The following is a 22,821-nucleotide window of genomic DNA, read 5'->3' as shown; positions in this document are numbered from 1 at the left end:
CTACTGGAGAGTGTATTAAAACCACAGTGCTACGTATGTGATATTGTGCTTAGTGTTTGCTATATTTTACTGGAAATTTCCTTTATATTGCATGGAGAGACTTCAATATAAGTTACAAAATACCTTACAGGCAATATTAAGTGACGGAACTGATATAAAAAATTTGACATCATACTTATATTCCATAAATGTACTAAATAAATTGTAAAACTTTAAATTGTACATCGCCAATGACCCTATGAGGTTGAGGCATAAATAAATAAAAAAAAATGTAAAAATAATAGAGCGGTTTAAAATGTATTATTATGCCACTCCAAAATAATTTGTTTATTTGTATTTTTGGCATTTTATTTCTGTAGAATAATTAGTACAGAGGATTTATTTCGAACAACATAATATGTTATTTTACACATAATATATTATATTTTAATATTAAAATATTTTTAATGATTCAGAATTTTTCTTTTTATTGTAAATTTTTAAATTTTAAATAAAATTACCAAAATAATTTTATTTTTTTCAGAAATCAAGTTAGTTAGAGAAGATATTAATAGCTGGTAAGTTTTTTTCAACATTACGTATTGTTTGGTTTATTACACCTAGTTACATATATAAAAATTATGTATATTGTTCAATTAATCAATCTTAGCTCTACAACATAGTATGGATCTTGACGTGATCTAATGTCAGCCTCAATTCCTTTCTAGTCTTAAACTTGGTTTTACAGTTTCGTACTCTTAAGAGCGCGAGCGTAGGCGCAAAATTTCGGGCCAATGCTTTTTAAATGCATTCATTTTTTTTTCGAATCCTGAGAAAACTAATAAGTATTTTTAAAAAATTTAAAAGCAGAATGAAAGATTACATTATTACTGAGGGCCGAAAGTCCCTGAAAACTTCTATAATGTTTAGTTTAATAAGTTACAGGGGTGAAAAAGAAGAGAAAATTTAGTGTAATTTTTAATTTCAAATATCTCATTCAGAAAAACTTTTTGTTTATTCTAAAGGACTTTCGGCCCTCAGTAATAACACCATCTTTCATTCTGCATTTAAATTTTTTAAAAATATTTATTAGTTTTCAAGGATTCGAAAAAAATGAATGCATTTAAACAGCATTGGCCCGAAATTTTGCGCCTGCGCTCTTAATAACTTCAGTTTTTTTAGGATTTTTGGTCAATAAGTCATGCTCTGAGCATATCTCTATGTCAATTGGACGCTCCAACTCGTTCACTCTCTCACTGTTTGGCCTAATCACCGCAGCGGCATGTACTATATAATAACAAATAATATCAAGTTCAGTTTTACAGCACACAGTCTTCTGCAAAACCCAAATAAGCTGTGTCTGCTAAATATATTTTTCTGTTGATTTCTGCTCGTAATAAATTTTCGTTAAAATCGTTTTTTATTGATATCTGAGCATAGATAATATATGAGGACCCTAGAAGTAAAGGGGTATAAGTGACAAAAAGTAAATTTTGACTAAACGCCGTTCAAAGTTGAGCCTTTACTGTAATTGCCTTAATTTTTTTATGCTAGTTTTTACTCCAATTTAGAAACTTTAGGCATTATTATAATTTGTAACAAAAAATTAGAATTTTATTGACTTTGATGCTTGACAAAATTTTGGAGCTATTTTTAGGTTGCTAAGTAGCATTTGTACCCTTTTACTTGTAAGAAATGCAACAAAAAGGTAAAAAATGTAAAAAGATCATAAAGTTTTTGTATAAATTTATTTTTTATCATAACACTAATACATAATTATTGACTTATGATTCATCGACATCAGTGCCATAATGGTAATCCAAATCGTCGTTTTAGAATTCTGTTGTTCATCGTGTTTAAGATTTGTAAAAAACTCATGGTAAATTGGAAGTAAATAGTTTAGTAACTGTTAAACATTTAAATATTTAGCAAAATATCTGGCAGAAGGGCAGAGTTTTTGCCAACTCGAGTGGGTTTCATAGATAGCTCACTAGACTCTTCTATGATACCTCAGTAATAATACCGTTTCTTGTAAAACAGTGTTAAAGGTTTGTACTATTGAAAATCTATTTATGTATCTGTATTTCACTTATGCTCTTTTTGAAGTATGGCGCAAAAGTATAAGAAATCGTCATTTTCCATCTGTACTGTAAAGAACTTTCTACTTGTAGAAGTTACCAGTTCCATCCAATGTTGAGGTACATATAGGTCGTTTTTGGTTCTTTTGTGTTCTTTTGTGTTCTTTTGTTCTTTTCTTTTTTAACTCTATCATAGCAAAGTCTTGGCGATACTCATTATAAGAATGACCACTCATAAAAAAGCAATAATCTACTGTTTGAGTATTAGTGTTTTTGACAATGTAGAGCTAAAATTTGACTGCCAGATGACTCTTATTTTGGCCTCCACAGTTGTCGCTAAATTCAGTGTTTCACAGATGGGGCAAAGCATCTGATATATTTTAAGAGACAAGATGATATTTCCTGACATCCACGTGACGCCTGACCTCCGTGCCACATAAATAAATACGTCGTTCTAGTCTGTAGGTTATGGACCCCTAAATTATACGCCCATAGTTACCTTAAATAATATGCTTTAGAAGTTAATGAATTAGCTTGCATAGGTTTTGACAAGTCGAAGATAATCGCAACTTTCCTAGCATCCTTTAATTCATGCCACTCATCTTTTGGTTTTCATACGGCTTCCACCTTACGCATGTAAAAGTCTTTTTGTATCCGAGCTAAAGCATTTTCTTTTGCGAAATTATACGATTTATTTTTATCGGATATTTGTCACATTGATTAGAGTTGTATGTGCTTGGCTTTTCGAAACTAAGGTTTAACTGAGTATTAAAACAAATATTCTAGTAAAAACTTTTCTTTAAAAGTTCTTCCTTTTTTTCCTCCTTACAGAGATCACAATAAATTTTGTGCATTATTTGCAAATTACACTCCTGAGAAAGATACTTGCCTTTTTAGAAATTCTATTTAGGGGTGATTTATTTTCCTTTTTGTTTATATATGATACACCTCATGAAACATTTTTTTGCTTTCAACTACATTTTGTAAACGTTTATTGTAGACATCAAGTGCAGTTATATCTCTTCTCTTTCAAGCCCTAGTCATAGTTTTTTTTACTTATCTGGTTTCCGAATCTGAACCGAACTCTTATTAAAAACACTGTCGTTTACAATAACGTAAAACACTGCAGTTTACAATAAGGTATTACTTTTCACAATAAAATAATTTTGCTTTAAAGGAGCTATACCACTACCCATCCAAAATGATAATAAACTCCACTAAAGTCTGAAACAGTGGATCATGGGTACCAGTGCACTTGTATCTCTTCTCTTCCAAGCCCTACTTGTAGTTGGTCTGGAGGCTAAGTAACTTGCCACTAGAAAGCATCACCTATTAGACTTATCGCTTAGATTTCTTTATCTCAAAATAGAATGAAAGGTTTTCAGTTCAGCGATGCAGTTTTCTCAATATTAACAAAAATGTCACTTTTACCCCTTTACTTCTAGGGTCGTCATATAAACTTTCTTCTCCTTTAAAAATATATGCTCCGATTACTAGGTCTTTACGGGCTTTTATTAACCTGTAGCCTCATTCTGTTTGTTGATGTTTCTAACGACGTGAATACTTAAAAATTGGTCCTTATTTATTCTTATGATATTGCTGTTGTCGGCGTTAACTGGTATATGCATCTTTTGTGTTATCTTAGATTTTATTATACCTTTTTAAAAAACAATATTGTTCGATTTTTTCTCGTTTGCTACACTGCTTACCAACATAAATTGTTTTGTCAGAGTGTAGGATAAAAGTTGCTACAAAGAACAATTTTGTTTTAAAATTTATAGGGATCAAATGGGATGCAAATCCACAGTTTTTAAAGTTAACAACCGAGGCCTTGTGTTTCTCAAAAGGAGAACATGCCTGGTTCGTGTAGAGTACATCTAAGCAAGCCCATCAAGTCACCACTAAATTAAAAAAAAACTTGTAGGATAACTACCGGCTGTATGAAAACGACCAATTTACCCCTACTGTACCAGACAGCTGATTTCGTAATACCAGAAGATCGCAGATACGGCTTTTAATATTTGGAGAAGTTCAGGCATAGTTTTGATGAAAGACACCAAACTATACGGGTTTAAGGAACTGTCAGGAACCAGAAAACTTAACTCAAAAAAATATGTGTGAGAGGCGTTTGAAACCCCCAATTGTTCCCTCTACAACCAGAGCTATCTCACGAAATGGACCTGGACTGAAGCACCTGGCGTACACCTCATATGCATCGGCGTTTCGCTAAAAAACAGAACCCCAACAATTGGGGTATAAATACAGATAATGACGCACTCTATGAATCTGGGGAAATACAAAACGTATAAATTATGAGAGTATGCTGTGGACTTTGTCTCCCAGAGTGCACTCTCGATGCAGCCAGTAGGTAAAGGCAGTAGACATAGCTCGATATTGGGCAAGAACATTGTAGTCGGATCCAGACTCGAAATCGAAAATATAAAGTAGTCCGTTTTTTCTGAATCTTATATTAAATATATAATCCATCGTTGATTTTTTTTCAGAAGTCAACATTAATATTTACTTAGGTTTTTACAGAATCCCGAGAGCTGATCATAAAGAATGTATGCCAATATTTTTAAGGATACGTTCTGTACTTACCATAGATTGTTTGATCCCTTCTCTTGGTAATAGAAACAAGTATGTCTTTATCTATGTTCCAGTATGCTGGTATATTTAAGTGTATCTTAATGAATTGTACCAGCGAACATATACAATACGTCCATTTTTGTGCTTCATGTTTCATAAGCTCGGGTCAATTCTATCTGCAATCGATTTGAGCTCTTTCAAGGTTTTTTAAATACCTTGACTGTTGTTTTTGTATGAATATTATCTTTCTCTTTATTCATGACTTTAGCTGTGTGTATATTTCTTGGGCATATATCTCATTATTCATAGTTAGTGTCCCTTCCAGGTTGACCATGTTTACAGCTTACCTTTTTTTCTGTTGTCGGCAATTAATAATCTAGGTATTAAGTCCAATTTATTTTTATTAACCCTCCTTTAAACTTTTTACGTATTGCATTGTACGTTTTACCTTTCTAGTTCTTGTTGTTAGTTTTCTAAATGTTTTTTTAGTATTTGCTTCACATCCTGTCTCAACTGCCGAAACGCTTGTTTCGTTTTTCTCCGTTTAAATCTTTTGGCGATTTTTGGAGATTTAAGATCTTGTTTTCGCTTTGAGTAAGTATTGGTAATAGTCTATTACTATTCCATAAGTACTATTTCATACAACTGCTATGGTTATACACAGATTTTCGTAGAGGTAAATTCATTGTTGTTTCTTAAGAGTGTAGGCGCAAAATTTTGGGTCAATGCTTTTTAAATGCATTTATTTTTTTCAAATCCTGCGAAAACTAATAGTTATTTTTAAAAAATTTAAACGCAGAATAAAAAAATACATTATAACTGATGGCTTAAAGTTACTGAAAACTTCTATAATATTTATTTTAGTAAGTTACAGTTGTGAAAAAAAAAAAGAGAAAATTAAGTGTGGTTTTTAATTTCAAATATCTCATTCCAAACAAACTTTTTGTTTATTCTAAGGAACTTTTGACTGTCGATAATAATGTAATCTTTTATTCTGCGTTTAAATTTTTAATAAATATTTATTAGTTTACTCAAGATTTGAAAAAAAAAAAATGCATTTAAAAAGCATTGGACCGAAATTTTACGCCTACGCTCTTAATGCCTTCTTTCTAAGCAAACGGTGTATTTTTCTGTTTTAACAATTTTCATAAGTTTGTTTTCAGTAGTAATATCCCTAGAGCATTGATAACAGATGAGATAATTTCATGACGATCGAAAGCTCGTTCCTTGGTAACAGCACGAAGCCGAAGGCTTCGTGCTGTTACCAAGCAACGAGCTTGAGAAATTTGTCATGAAATTATGAGGCATTCATCAATGTCCGAGGGATATTCGGCGGATAATTTTTCAAAAAAAAAATCATAACTCAACATAATGAAACATTTATTTATTAAAAGTACAGTTAGTGAAAGTACAATTATTAAAATTTAAGTTAACATTAGATTCGTTGCTGTTCTCTACTATAGAAGATCTATTACCACGCATAATATTTATAATCTTGTTGTGGTGTTCTTGATCGAGATTCAAGTATGGTTTTATAGAATTCTGATTGCCATGACCAGTAATTTTTAGCAATTGTTGTTCTTCTACACCACTTTTTGCTAATTCGCTAACATTATTTGGATGAAGTTGTCAAACTCGATCGTGTTGTCATATGGATTGAAAATTGCACTGAATGCAATTATCAGTCTAATGTTGACATGATTGGGTGAAATTGTTCCACATGACACAAAATGACGAAATTTGAATGGTTGTTAGAACAGTCGAAAAATTATCACGTAAATTATTTTTAATTTTGCTAATACTAATGCTAACCTTTTCAGTGACTGCTGATGTGTTTGGTTTTCAACCCATCTGCTTCGTTTTTAGAACTCCCATATATTTCTTTATTTTTCTGTATACTATTTTACTAGTTTGTGCTATGTCGGTTATGATTATATTACGGCATTTTTTACTTGTTGGTTTTATCGCTGTAGCAATGTTAAAATTGTTCTGAAATTTTCACATTCATCCTTTATAACTGGTTTATAGATTATTGTTTAGATTAATTTAAACATATTTATAGATCTGTTACTTTTTTTTACTTATACTTTTTTTTTTGTAGCAAATACACTTTAAGTAATTCGTTTTGTCTAGTAAGTAGTCTAGTAAGTAATACTAAATTCTTTGTACTCTTCTATCGACTTAGTGATATAATTATTTTAACTACTAGAAAGTGGTCGAAATATATGTAACTTCTGCAGTATAGTCGGGTACCTTGCACTATGCTTTTGTGAGTTAAAATAGTATATACAATTACATATATTTTTATATTATAAGATCTACTATTTATTTTTTTTATTGGCAAAGGCTAGGTATCAATCAGCCAGTTACATCATGACTAATATCTCAAACATAAAAATTTAATGTGCGTAAAGTCCATAAAATATCAATAACGAAGGGCTGAATAATACGCTTTAACTACAAAATTAAAAAGGTTGTTAGAACCAACAGAGATGAAACCACTTAGAAAAATTGATGGAAAGACACTATGGGACAGAGCTAGAAGTACAGAAGTACAGAATCACAACAAATAGAGTAGTAAAAACGGCAAGAGACGGTTCCCCAATAGGCAGACGATCGTGTGTTTAAAAAACAGTACACATAATATAATTCAAAATACTTTTTTTGTATTATCTCCTTTTTATCTATATTTACATAAAAACAAAATAATAAGGTTGTCAGAGTTCCACAGCAAACCACAATATCACCACAATTTTGTACATACATATATTTTTTGATAGTTAACACTACAAGACTATTTTGGTACTTGACAGAAACTTTAATAATGCATTATAAATTCTCTCATTTCCATTAGCTAAGAGACTAAAGATATTAAACGGGGCCTGTACATTAAGATCATGTAATTGTTAAATAAAGTGATCTGTTTTATCCTCATATTTTTGGCATTCGAAAAAAATATAATCTAAATCACCTTTTTTGCCACAATTTTGACAATGATATTTTCAAAAACATGAATTTTATGTAGATGTGTGGGATAACAGGTGTGGCTTAATCTAAGATGTGTTACAGTTGTGATATATTTTCTTGAGTAATTGTATGGCAGGAACCACGCTCTTTTCGGTATTTGATTTTGTATACTGCAGTATCTAGAAGGGTTGGTATAAGTATGTTGTGACCAACATTCTCGTTCCAAATATTGAAATATTTCATTTTAATCACAAAAATTTACAGGTAGTTTATTGGTCAAACCATTTTTACACTTTTTTTTTTTGCCAGAATATCCACATACTCAACCGATATGTGCTTTAACAACCCATACAAAATTATTGTTTTTGTTAACTTTATGCAGTTCTAAAATCCGTTTTTTAATTGCATATATGATATAATTGGAGGAGTAACTTGGGTACTAACCAAAACCAAGGAATTTAAAACAGACAGGGAGTCCGATATAATTATTGCAGAATCAATTATTGTAGACTGTGTTAAAATGTCAAAGCTTTGTAGATTGCAATAGCTTCAGCACTAAATATAGAAAAATGTTATCCAATTTGTAGGAATAATTATTATTTTTGGAGGAAATATAAAAAGCACATCCATCCTTGGACTTGGAAGCATTGGTATATATTGCCACAGATTCTTCTAAACTTGCAAGTATTGAGTATAATAAGTTAATATTAATGTGAAAATTATCGCTATATGAAGCTTTTGCAATCTTTATATTTAGAAACAGTGAATTGATATTATTAGGATCTGACAAAGTTGAGGTAGGATAATATAAATCACTGAGGATATCTTGATTAGATTGAAGTGCAATATAAAGTAGTGAAGAATTTTTCTTCGACAAATATTTATTTGTAACATCTTGTTTATTTAATACTACTATATTTTAATATAGATTATTGTTGGTTTTGGATATTTTGAGACGAAATTTGTCTGCAAGGAACTGCCTTCTGTGATTTAAATGAGGCTTAATAGCTTCTACATGAAGAGGTTCGACTGGAGTTGTTTTCAGGACACCAAGACATACACGTAGGACTGAGTTCTGCAAGATATCTATTTTGTTTAAAGTCTGTGAACTAGCAGAGCCGTACAAGATACATCCATAATCCAATATGGTCCTGATATAGGCACGATAGAATAGTAAGGCGGTTTCAACGCCAGCTCCCCACCAAGTCTTAGTAACCATTTTTTTAAAATTTAACCCTTTTATACATCGGTCTAACATTAATTTGTTAAGTGTCTTTAAGAGAAAAATTATAAGGATAATGGGACTTAATTTAGGTATTTTGTGTCTACTGAAAACACAAACTACAGACTTGGAGTAGGAAATCTGAAATCCATTTAATGTTAACCATCAATGAACAACACCAAAGACGTCTTTGAGACAAACCATAGTGGTATTAAATTTCTTATTTTCAGTTTATATGCAGAGGACATTTGCATACTGTACTATTTTAAACGGAATATGATTAAAACCTAATTTATGTAAATCAGCAGTATACAAATTAAAAGAAACATAATATTTTTTTATTAGTATAGAATTTAATAATCATGTTGATTACCTGATTTAGAATATGAAATAATTTCAACATATTATCATACGCACTTTCTACGTCTATAAAAAGCGCAGAAAGGTAAATGTTTCTGCCAAATTTATTGTTTATGTTCACCACAAGAGTACTAAGAGCATCTAGAGAACCAACCCATTTTTTAAAAAAGAATTGATTTTGACAAGCTAATTTTTTACAAGTTATTCACCATTCTAGTCTAGCTTTAATAATTCTTTCTAAAGTCTTCAAAACACACGACATCAAAGAGATTGGTCTATATGGTTGTACCAGGTTGGAATCTTTATTTGGATTAAAGATTGATATGACAATAACAGTTCTTAATATATCAATTTCCGCATCTTTAAAAAGAATATAATTAAAAATATCAAGTAATACGTTTTTCGCTATATTTGGAAGTTTTTTAACCATAGGATATTTAATATCATCGTCGCCGGGATCGGTGTTAGATATATTGTGTTATCACTATTACCTGATGGAGGTGATGTTAAAAAATTCTTCAATCAATTCGTCATTAAGATGATTAATACTTAGAGTATACTTTCTTTACATTTTCCTTGCTGCATTCCAAACATTTTTACAGGCAGATCCGAACGTAGTTATGAGGTCCGAATCGTTTTATAATGCCCCTTTGTCCGCTTCTTGTCGATCGACGATGATAAATATAATAAAAAGTTGAAGTTGTGAAGAAAAAATGTTGATTTAATTGACAGCTACTAGTAATTACACTATATGATGATGTTAAGGTAACTATCTATAATAGACTATACTCACATGAGCTCAAATCCCGAATTTATAATCTCGGTTCACGGTTTATTGTACAAATTAAAAAATGTAATGTAATCACTTGTAACGAGAGAAATTTATATATAAATGTAAAACATGCAAAATACTACAAATACTATATATTTGGAATAAATGAACTCTAAATGTGTATAAATAACAAATTTCACTATATTATGAAAATCAAATGTTTTAATATCGAAATAATTAAAATATTAGATATGAATTAGCTGTAAATAAATTATTACTATTTTAAGTAAAAAAGCATGCAGAATAAAAATATTTCAATTAATTATTAAAAAAAATTTGAAGCTTAAGTTTCTTTAATAATCTTTTTAATTAAAAAAAAGATGCACTGCTCTAAATGATAATAAATATTCAAGAACTTAACAGTTTTTTCCCGACGTTTACTTGTATGTTCCTGCTTCCTTCTTAGAAGTGCAACTGGAACTGGTGAGTTGGATCTCTAGATGCTGCTAGATTTTTCTGCTGCTATTCAGGTTCTCTGGTGATAAAAGGCTCTCGTAAGGCCCCTACCCCTAATTTCGGTGCTTTCTGGTCTTTTTATTGCTTTTTTCTTTTCTCCACACTTCGAATTCGATCGTCGATCTTGTACGGAACTGGGAACAGTTATTCAGGTCTCTAAGGGTCATCTCCTTCGAAGCTCCAATCCAATTAACGCCCTTTTGATGTTGTTTTCTCGAAGGACCAATGGACAGATTCGAACGTAGTTATGAGGTCCAAATCGTTTTATAATGCCCCTTTGTCCGCTTCTTGTCGATCAACGATGAAAGATATAATAAAAAGTTGAAGTTGTGGAAAAAAATTTATTGACAGCTACTAATAATTACACTATATGATGATGTTACGGTAACTGTCTATAATAGACTGTGCTCACATGAGCTCAAATCCCCAATTTATAATCTCACAAATACTTCTTACCTCAGCACAGAGGTTATTGCTTCTATCATACTAACCAACTTTGAACTATTATCTTATATTACAATTTAATCTATTCCATAATTGCAACACTTAGGAAGTTCAATTAGAAATTATATTATTCGACAATTCATTAACAGGTAAATGGACTTTAATTATTAAAATATTACTCGATATCATTTTCACACTGTTTGAATTATACACGTTGAAACTATAAAATGTTAGGAAGTTAAGAATAATGTGAGATTACAAAAATAAGGGATTAATTTGTGATTGAACAATAGGCATATTTTTATTTAAGGATGAACACTGAACACTATGTTTTCCAACTTTATTTGGCTTTTAGTTTTAGAACTTTTTTGTTTTAGCCATAACTTCCTGACATTGTACATAATTAGCAAAACTAGAGTTAGGTTTATATATTTTTAAACCATTTTTTCTGTCAGAAACAACTTGCTCACATTCGAAATCCCACCACAGAGGAGGTGGTCGTTGAATAATTTTAAAGGGTTTATATGTCGGAATGGGTTGAGAAGATGCATTATTAACACTTTCCATTATGGAGTCATATTTTTCTAAGGTAGACAAGCTGTCCGAATGGTTAAGAAATTTGTTCAATCAGATTAGAATATTGGGTTCAATTAGCTTTATTAACATTCCATTTGGACTTTAGAAGATTCGTTTTCGAAGGTATTTGTTTTGAATATTAACAGAAGAAATTTGAACTACATAATGATTCGATCCGTCATCTAAAATGTCCCAAGTTATTTCTTTTGCTAAATCAGGAGAGGACAACGTAATATCAACACTAGATTGTGTCACATACGGGCGGGTCAGACAGGTTGGTTTGCCATCATTATTAAGAACAACAATCAAGAGTACCAATGGCCTTCATAAGTTGGTGCCCAATGCCATTATTTTTAAGTGAACTCCACAAGCTGTTATGCGCATTCATATCACCACCTATTATGCAAGGAAAATTAAATTGTTCCAATATTTTACACCAATCTATGGAAGTCGATCGAATATCTGGAGGTCTATAAATTGAAGCAAAATTAAAATCAGAGTTATTATAAAGTGATTTCACAAACAAGAATATCGTCATTAAAATTTTGTGTAATTAATCTTATTAATCTTATAACCGTTAAAATTATATTGTTTATCGGGTTTAAACCATGTCTTACTTAACAAGGCAAAATCAATATCATTTTCATTTAAAAAATTTGTGTAATGTAGTTAAAAAACTGTTTTGGTTGGCGACATCAGATTTACAATTCTATTGCATGATTTTAAATCTAATTAAGACAGAGAAAATTATGGAACCTTTTTTGTACCTTCCAATACAAAAGTAGTTTCATTATTTATTATTTCATTATCCAAAGATTTCAAATCGTCCAATGTATGTATATGTATTTTTTAAAAAACCAATAACAAAGTTAGTCATAGCTTGAGCAATATCTTAATTCTCCCTTTTTCCACTGTCAGAAGCGAAAGGGTGTAGATTATCAGGTAGTGGTTGAGATGGTCTAAATCTGAAGTTAAAAATGGAAGATTGCTGTACAGAGTTAGAAGGTACAGCAGGAGAAGAGTGGGCTTTCCTCTTTTTGTTAGGAACTGAGTAGTTGTTCGAGTTTTGGCGAAAAGTTGGATTAAAATTAGTTACTCGTAGCTGCATTGGAAGTAGATTGCGCAGATGTAAGGGTCATTTTATTTTACTTAATAATAGGAACATTTTTATCGAAGTTGGATAAAATTAAAAACTTATTTTGACCTAGAGCCTCTTAGTGCGAGTTTTCATTAATTTCCTTGGCCTCTATACAAGAAATTTTATTTTTGATCATAATATTTTTAATTTTTTGTTGTTTCTGATAAGAAGGACAATTTTTTGAAACCGAAACATGTTAGTACTCTTAAAATCAATGCAACTAATATCTGAATCTTCGCAAGAGTGATTTTCATCTTTATTGGCTCCACATCGAATACATAGATTTTGAGAACTTCTACACTGTTTTGAAATGTGACTGTATCTCAAACACCTATAGCTCTGAATAAACCTACCCACAAATTGTTCGACTGGACTCGAAAAGCCTTGATTTATAATAACATACTGAGGTAGTATATTACGGTCAAAAGATACAATAACAGTTCGTTTTGCAACATACTCAAATGAACCATTTTTTTCAACTTTCCTACGCATTTGTTTAATATTTAAGATACGTGAAAGGGATTCAATATTTTTCTGTAAATATACAGTATCAAATTAAATATCAATATCCCGAATTAAACCCTTGCTCTCTAATAAGTGACCTGGAATAGTCTTATAAATTTTCTTCCTTTAGTTTACGATTATTTATAAGACTATTTGCATCATGTATAAAATATTACTGCTACCTTAATTATGTTCCTACTAATTCCCCTTACTTGAAGTATACTAGAAATTTCTAGTTTTTTATACAAAATATGGCCTATTGTAATTGGATCCAAGAGACCAAGATCGGTGTTATCTATCTTTGCAATATACACAAAAATGTTTTCAAGATTTTATTTATCTGAATTTATGTTAAATCCTCTATTTTTTAACGGTACCACGTTTTCTTCAGGCTCCATTACTTCAGATGACCTAACAATATTGTAAGAGGCACTTAAAAGTGTCCTCGACTCAATGCCAGTCTCCATAGAGGAAAGTAACAAATTTTTAAGCACTATGCGAGTATGTTTTTATTAAACACTTCTAAAAAAACTAGCCGAATAAAATTGGTTTTAAATTACGCGGTATTGCTTTAAATCCAACGAAATATACTTTAAAATGCGGAGTATTTAAAAATGCGTATCCACGTACTATGCATTAAATATTTAAAATTTGTTAATTACGAAGTACATTTTTATTTTGATTTACATTCAAAGAGAAATCAAAAGAAAAATTGGTGTTGTGAGATAAAAAATTCTGATTTTAATTTTCACCATATTTTTTCTATATAATACAGATTTGGGTTTTAAATGATTTTAAGTTAAAGCATACATCATTCTTAAGTAATACACACATTCCATGGATGTAACAGACTGTTAATTTGAGTAAGTTGCTGGATAATAAATTTTCACGCACACGAGCCTAAACTGTATAAGGATATTATAATTCAAATATAATTTTACCAAGATCTCATAAAGTTGTCAAGTTAATTACAGTTGGAATTTCATTATTGCAATATGGTAAACTAATTTTGAATCCAAAGAAACAACCCCTTGTTTACTCACTAGCGTAATATTTAGATATTGGACAGTTGCAAAACTATGAATCTTTACCATACATTACTCTATTCAATTTGTTTATATAAGTTTTAATTTTTGGTTTTGATTGGTTTTACTCCATTTAAACCGTGATATATATATATATATATATATATATATATATATATATATATATATATAGAAATGTTTCTTCAACGTCGATATTCCCAAAAAAAAAATCTTTATTTCGAAAATAAGTTACAATTTTTGAGAAATTCTACAAACTACTACATTTAATGATTTAAACTTGACTATTGAAACATAATAATTACAATAATAATAAAAATATTGATTTCTTCCTATTTATAACGTCGGATATCGGAATCTGCTGATTCTTAATAGTAAGGGAGCTTATGGCTACATTTCTCCTCCCTCCATTGGTTGGGACTTCGTCCTCGAAGTTTTGGTTACTTCGGCTATCAGCTCGTCTAGTATCTGGATCTGGGCAGGATGCAATTTTTCTCCAAATAGGATTTTGGAAATTCGTTTTCTTTTTCTAATTAGGAAGATTATTAGGAAAGCTAAAATAGTTAAAAATATTATAACAGAAGTGGTGCTCAGTCCTATGGATAATCGGGGTAGTACTTCTATGGTTTCTATTGGTTTAATTTGGCCATGTGTCTCTGGGATTGTTAATTTTTCAATTTTCATCTCATGGTTTGGTATTAATTTTATTGGAACAATTTTTGGAATGGAAATGTCTTGAGACGTCTTTTTATTAAATTGGATACCTTCAATCATTATTGGTACATCTGTCGTCAAGAGGCTGGTTGAATTAATTTCTATCTGCTGGATTCTCATTGGGTGAACTATTCCTAGCAATATGACTTTGCTGGTTTCTTGGAAAAAGTTCTCTGTGATTAATGTTTTTGTGCAATTATCTACATTGGGTATGTTACATTTGGATTGTACATAGTTGGAACAAACTATGTTATCGCCTTGTCCTATACAAGTGTTGAACCATTTATTATTTGTATAGTAGCTTGCAGGTGGCAGAATCATAACATGATCTTTGTTTGGAATGGGATAGATTTTATAGGTAGTATAAGGAATTTCATGGAGTATAGGGATTTTAATTATTATGAGCATTGTATTTGAAGTTACACAAACTAAAGTTTTTGTTGATTCTATAAGTTCATAAGGGTGTTCATTACTATTGGGAATTGAATTTCTGGGATAAATTTTGAGAAGGTTCTCTTTAAGGTCTATTATTTCCTTTAAAGTGAATAATTCTATATTGGAGATATTAAGTTCAGATAAAGTAATGGTTCTAATAAGTTTCATTAGAAATTCGTTTATATTTTGGAGATTTATTATCTCGTTGTGTAGAATGATATAGCTGTCAAAATCAGCTGATAATTTGTTGAGTGCAGATATGAGAATTGAATTATCAGAATTTAGTTTTTCTAAAAGTTTATCGAATCTCGTGTTAAAAGAGTTTCCATAAGATATTTGGTTATTAAATTTTTTTATGATTTCGTTTTGTTTATTTTCTAAAGAGATTATGTGTGATTTTAACAAGTCTAAGTCAGAGTCGTCTGGATTTCCAGTCACGTATTTGATGGCTGTACCTAGAAAATTAAAAAGTCCGCGTTTCTGTTTTCGCGTAATCTTGTGTAGATCGTCTTTTGTTTGTTCTTGTATGTGGGTGTATTGGGAGTACAGTAGCGAGAGAGGTGCATTTTTGAAGTGATCTTTGAAATAGCTTGTCGGACTAGCGTCAATACTGTCGGATAATTTGTCTAGTGGAATGTGAAGAAAATGTCTGTGATAGTGGGAGATTTCTCTTGATTTGCCTATCTCTTCAGCATAGTAACCATTATTCGGAATCTCCTGAATATTGAGTGGATGGACCAGGGCGAGGATTGTCCTGTGAAAAATTTGGGTCTTGAGTAGGTTTATCTACATGTTTTCGTATTCGTTTTACATATTTAAGGTGAGTGCTTGTTAAATTTTGTTTATCTGCTTTACCGATTATTTTTGTTTTGTCTTGCGTTTCTGGATGAATAGTGGAGAAAGGGGCTTGTAATTTGGACTTATGTTTTTTCTTAGAAACATATAGGGATTTTGTAAGGTCTATTTCCGGAATATCTTCGGCATTTTCGTTTTGTCTATCTAAGAGTTGTTGTCTTTTTTGTTTTTGTTTATTGTATAGTTCTGCAATAAAGGGTTGGAGTTCTTCTTTATGTCTTTGATTATATGTTTCGTATATCGGAAGATCAAAGTCGAAATGTATTTCTTCTGCATAGGGTCCGTACAGAATTGAGAACGGGGAATAATCTGTGGAACTGTGGATTGATTGGTTGTAAATAAGAATGGCGTGTGTTAGAATGTCATCTAACGAATCATTTGGATTTTGGGCTTGTAAGGTCCTAAGTTTTTCAATAAGAGTTGAATGAAAGCGCTCTACTGGAGAGTTTGAGGAAGAATTGTTTACTGTTGTAAAATGTATTTCGATTTTATGGATATTTAGGAATTCTTTAATGACTGCGGAATTAAATTCGGTGCCGCTGTCGCATACAATCTTTTTTGGGTAATTGTGGTGCGAAAAGTAGTGTCTTAATTTATTTAGTATGGAAATGGAAGTTTTGTCGGTGAGCTTATAGCATTGACTGTATTTGGAAAAAGAATCTATTATTGTGAGATACAGGTTTTTATTGCAGTGGAATAGATCGATATGTAATATATCAAAAGGTTTTTGACCTAACAACGGTCCTAATTAGGGAAGTTTATAAGGGCGTCGTTCGTATTTATTTTTTAGGCAAATTTCGCATTTATTGATAAAATTAGAAATAGTTGTCTGCATTGAGGGCCAATAAAATTTTTGTTTTAAATGTTTGTAGGTTTCAATTATTCCGTTGTGATTTTCTACGTGATATTTCTTTATGCATTCTATTTGTTGGTTTTCTTCTTCTATGTCCTGAAGTAGTATATTGCAAAATATTGCTTTGACTGTGGAATTTATTTTTTCTTTAAAATAGTTACAGATAAAAGGTCTAAATTCATGAGGGATTGTTATTGCAAATTTTTGATTTGGTCTAAGGATATTTTGGAAGGTATTTGCTATTTCTGTTTTCCAATTATTTGTCAAAGTGACAGTGTAACGGTGTTTGTTAAAAATTCTTTTGTATTTAATTTCAAAATTATTTGACTCTGGTTTAAAAATAATTTGGTTTGAGGATAAATTAATTGGTTCGGGTGAAATCTCTATTCCAGTGATAGGGTTCTCAACTGATGTATGTTGTGTGTTAGTACTGTTTTGTAAGTTGTTAAAATCGGCAAGGAAATCGTCTATGTCGAAATTGTCGGGTGGTTCAGCACATTCTGAATTCGGGGGTTCAGCACATTCTGAACTCGAGCTTAGGGCATTTATTTGGACTCGGCTAAGAGAATCAGCAACTTGATTCTCTTTGCCTTTTTTATATTTAACTTCAAAATCATATTCTTCTAGTTTAAATCTCCATCGGGCTAATCTAGAAGTGGGGTCTTTAATTTTGTAGATCCATACGAGAGGATTGTGATCTGTTTCTACGGTGAATTTTTGGTTGTATAAATACATACGGAAGTGTTTACAAGAATCTAGTATGGCTAAAAGTTCTTTTTCAATAGTGGAATAGTTTTGTTCTGCGGAATTTAGAGTTCGAGAATAGTAGGCAATAGGGTGATTATTTTGAGATAATACTGATCCTATAGCTATATTAGAGGCGTCTGTAGTCAGTACAAAAGGCTTTTCGAAGTCTGGATATTGTAAGACTGGAGAATTAGTTAACAATTGTTTGCATTTTGCAAAACATTCTAAATAATTTGGATTTGTGGGGTCGATAGTTGCTCCTTTTCGAGTACATCTCGAAAATGGGGACGTTATTTTTGCAAAGTTGGGTATGAATCTTCGGTAGTAACCGATTAAACCAAGAAATGATTTAATTTCTTTTACTGTTTTTGGTAGAGGATATTTTTGTATAGCTTCGATTTTTGCTGGGTTAGGTTTGATTCCTTCGGTTGTCACTACGTGACCTAAGAAAGAAACTTCTTTCGTGAGAAACTCAGATTTGTCTAACTGAATTTTTAAATTATTTTTCCTGGAAGTGTCAAAAATAGTCGCAATATGAACTAAGTGTTCTTGCAGTGACTTGGAAAAAATAATGACATCGTCCATGTAGACGAAGCAAAACTTATGAATAAAGGGCCTAAGAATATTGTCCATTAACCTTTCGAATGTTGCTGGGCTATTCTTTAAACCAAAGGGCATACGTAAAAATTCAAAGTGACCATGCGGAACTGAAAAGGCTGTTTTCCGAATAGAATCCGGATGAACTTCAATCTGATGGTAACCTTAAGCTAAATCTAATGTTGTGAAATAACTGGCTTTTCCTAAGTTATCCAGTATCTCATCTATCTGAGGAAGTGGGTAGCGATCACTTTCAGTATGATCATTGAGCTTCCTGTAATCAATTACTAATCTAAATTTTTTCTGACCTGAGGCATCAGCTTTTTTTGGTACTATCCAAACTGGAGCTGAGTACGGTGAAATTGACGGTCGAATTATCTTATTATCTAATAAATTATTTATTTGTTTTTTTATTTCTTCCTGCATTGCTTTGGGATGCCGAAATCCCTTTACATAAATTGGATTTTCATCCTTTGTTTTAATTTCGTGTCTAACAGCTGACGTGAAAGTTAAATTTTTGTTTTCGTCGTAAAATACGTCTTTAAATTTTTTGCAAAGACTTATAATTTTATATTTTTCTTCGTTATTTAAGTGCGAAGTACGGATTTTATTTTCATTAAAATGCGTCGTTGGAATTTTTACTATATTATAATTACAAAAGTTCTCAACTTCAATTCTCTTATTAAATTTCATAGGCATAGGTAAGTCGAAAGTGTCTAGAAAGCCGTTTTTTGCAACGTGAATAGAATGGGGAATTTTGATACCTTGAAAGTGTCTTTCGCGCAATAAAACTTTGCCATTATGAACGCTTACTGGAATTTTTTGGTATAAAGTTTCAAATGGAATGCTAACATGAGGATTCTCAAAGGTTAAAGTATGAGTTGCGTAGCTAATTGTGGCGTGGAATCTTTTCAGATCGTAAGTTCCAAGGAGGATATCAAAGTGTTGACTAAAGTCGGCAATTTTTACGTCGAATGTTTGTGGAATTCCATATTCTAGGAATAGTGGCATCTTAATATTTAAGTCGTGCTTGGAAGTAATTTTCATTGACGTTAGCGAAAAAGGTTTTCGATAAATATGATTTTTATCAAATAGTTTGAGAGCTCGCGGATTTAAAATTGAATGGGAACCGCCGGTATCGATTAAAACGCGTAGATGTGTTTTGGGTGTAACGAAGCAGGGTAACCCAGGGGAACTTTCGATATTATATAGGTTTATACAGGGGGTGGATGATCGTCTAACGGGATGGCTTGAAAATCCTGATGATTTTCATCATGCAAATCGGGCTCTTGTTCGGATTCGTAATTTTCGAAATCATTTTCGAAATATTGGGTATCATTTGAGTCTATGTGAAAATTGTGGCTTCTATTAGTTGTAATTGTCATGGGCTGATGGTTTCTGGTTGTGGTAGTTTGAACACCGCTCATTGGAGTAGCAAAATTTGGTTGGGGTCGAGGAGCTTTATATTTATTTAAACTTTGTTGGTTGTTTTTCGGAACATTGTTTCGTTGGAAGGATTGATTTTGTTCGTGAGAACTGAAATTTTGTCTCTGAGGAAAATTATAGTTCTGTTGTGGAGTGAAGTTAAAATTGGGCTCTGTGTTGTGAGTTGAAGGTCTCACATAATTCGAATGCGTGGGTTGGAAGTTTGAGTATGTGGGTTGGAAGTTTGTGGATCTTTGATTATTCGAAGATTGATAGGGTTTATTTTTGAGTGGGGTCTTCTTGTTTTGTTGGCTCTTAAGGAAGTTCATGTATTGTTGTTGATTTTTGTGGTTATCGTAGGCAATACACTTTTGAAGGGCTTCTTCTAGGGAATTTAATTCAAAATGCGATAAGTATTCGCAATAAGGCTCGTTGATTCCGGTACAGAAAGTTTTGAGGGCAATGTTTTTGAAGTATGGAGTTTTAAAAGTTACTGTCGCGGGATTATCGTTTAGGGTGATGTGTTGGAGTAAATCGTTCAGATTTGTAGTTATTCTCTGATGATAATTGTCGTAGGATTCACTATGTTTTTGGACGGTGGTGGATAGTTGTGTTACTAATATGTCTTCGGAACGTCTGTCTCCGTATTTAGTTAATAACGCTGGACGAATTTCTGTCCTATTGGTTTTATTAGAATAGTTTAAGAAATTTCTAGGTTCTCCTTTAATTCGAGATACGATATGGGAATTTAAGATAAATTCTTGGGACGGATTTAAATCTTGGGTGCCTAAGAAAACTATTAAATTATCTACTGCTTTGATAAAGGTGGAGAGGTTGTCTCCAGAAGAGAATTCGGGCAGAGTTGAGCAAAGGCTAGCAATATCGCTATTGGTCATCGGCATTTTGGAACGTAATTTAGATGCAGGCTTAGATTTAGAGGTTTGTAGATTTCTTTCTATTTTTAAATTTAAATTGTCGAATAGTAAACTTAAATTTTCGATACTATTTTGGGAAATATTATTCAATGTACTCATAAAATATATGCAAAAATATATAAAAATTCGTTGAAGTAAAATGTTATAAATAATATAAATTCAATAAACAATAAATAATAAATTCAATGTAAATGTTTAAGAATTCAATTAAAATAATAAATGCTCATAAACAATGGTAAAGAAAGGAAAAACTTACGCAAGGATGATCGTGTTTGATTTCCAATACATTTTTCTCTTTTACCAGGTTCTTCAGGATTTCATTAAACTAATGTAGACCAGGAAACGACTATGTTTCTGTATGAAATATCCTGTAGTTCGCAGCGCCAGAAATGTTTCTTCAACGTCGATATTCCCAAAAAAAAAATCTTTATTTCGAAAATAAGTTACAATTTTTGAGAAATTCTACAAACTACTACATTTAATGATTTAAACTTGACTATTGAAACATAATAATTACAATAATAATAAAAATATTGATTTCTTCCTATTTATAACGTCGGATATCGGAATCTGCTGATTCTTAATAGTAAGGGAGCTTATGGCTACATTTCTATATATATATATATATATATATATATATATATATATATATATATATATATATATATATATATATATATATATATATATTTATATATAAATATATATATATATATATATATTTATATATAAATATATATATATATATATTTATATATAAATATATATATATATATATATATATATATATATATATATATATATATAAATATATATATAAATATATATATATATATATATATATATATATATATATATATATATATAAATATATATATATATATATATATATATCTATATATATACATATATATATATATATATATATATAGATATATATATATATATATCTATATATATATATATATATATATATATATATATATATATATATATATATATATATATATATATATATATATATATATATAGCAATTAGACCTGTAATAGCATATATGGGGCTCAAGTAATGTGTCTTACGAGAAAAGATGAAGAAAAACTAAGAATAATTGAAAGAAACATTATGAGATGAATACACGGCCCAATCAAGTCATAACAAGCAGAATATAGACGACTGATAAACCATGAAATAATAAATATAATCGAAGGCAAAGACATAGTAAAATTTATTAAAGCACAAACACTGAGATGATTTATACCCCTACAAAAAAGAAAAGAAGACTAATTAGGAGGATAACGAACTGGAAACCAGTAATAAACAGACCAAGAGGAAGATCAAAAATACAATGGAAAGACCATCTACGAATGAAAAATAGCCTAAAGGATATGTGACTAAGCCACCGCGTTAAATGGATTAAAACAGCTTACGGAATTCAACGACCTATGCTCTTCATCGGTATATATATATATATATATATATATATATATATATATATATATATATATATATATATATATATATATATATATATATATATATTATATATATATATATATATATATATATATATATATATATATATATATATATATATATATATATATATATATATTATATATATATATATTTATATATATATATATAATTATATATATATATAATATATATATATAATTATATTTTAAGTCGGTATATTGATATGAAAAATTGTTTCGTTGAACCAAAATTCAAATGAGAATAAAATAAACATATACAATTTTTACGAAGTAATTTTTTATGTCATAAAGCTCTCCAACTTTGACGCTTGATCGAAAATATGAGAGTTGTATCAGGCAATAAAAAAATATCACGCAAAATATTACATCTGTGGTAAAGAAAAATAAAAAATAAAAATAAAAACTTCTATATATAGCAATTTTCCCAGCTTTCTTTCATGATCTCCAAAGCTTTAGATAATAAAGCAAAAAAACTTAGATATTCTTTAAGACATGGACGTCGAATTTTTTTTTACTGTTACAAAAAATGTAAAAGAATATATGGCTGAATAATTTGTTTATACTGCAAATTTTGA

At 30.5% G+C, this 22,821-nt stretch overlaps 1 protein-coding gene across 2 annotated transcripts in view; it reads left to right on the top strand.

Moving 5' to 3' along the window:
* Window positions 1-22,821, top strand: part of LOC140441434 (5-hydroxytryptamine receptor-like) — a 2,088,213-nt gene that overhangs the window by 1,237,981 nt on the left and 827,411 nt on the right. For both annotated transcript variants that reach the window (XM_072532163.1, XM_072532164.1), the window contains one exon: window positions 524-557. The gene's annotated coding sequence lies outside the window, so the exon portion shown is untranslated. The remainder of the gene's footprint in view (window positions 1-523; window positions 558-22,821) is intronic.

This window comes from Diabrotica undecimpunctata, chromosome 5, assembly GCF_040954645.1.
Source record: "Diabrotica undecimpunctata isolate CICGRU chromosome 5, icDiaUnde3, whole genome shotgun sequence".
Classification (NCBI taxonomy): Eukaryota; Metazoa; Arthropoda; class Insecta; order Coleoptera; family Chrysomelidae; genus Diabrotica; species Diabrotica undecimpunctata.
This window is presented reverse-complemented; position numbering and strand designations above follow the sequence as displayed.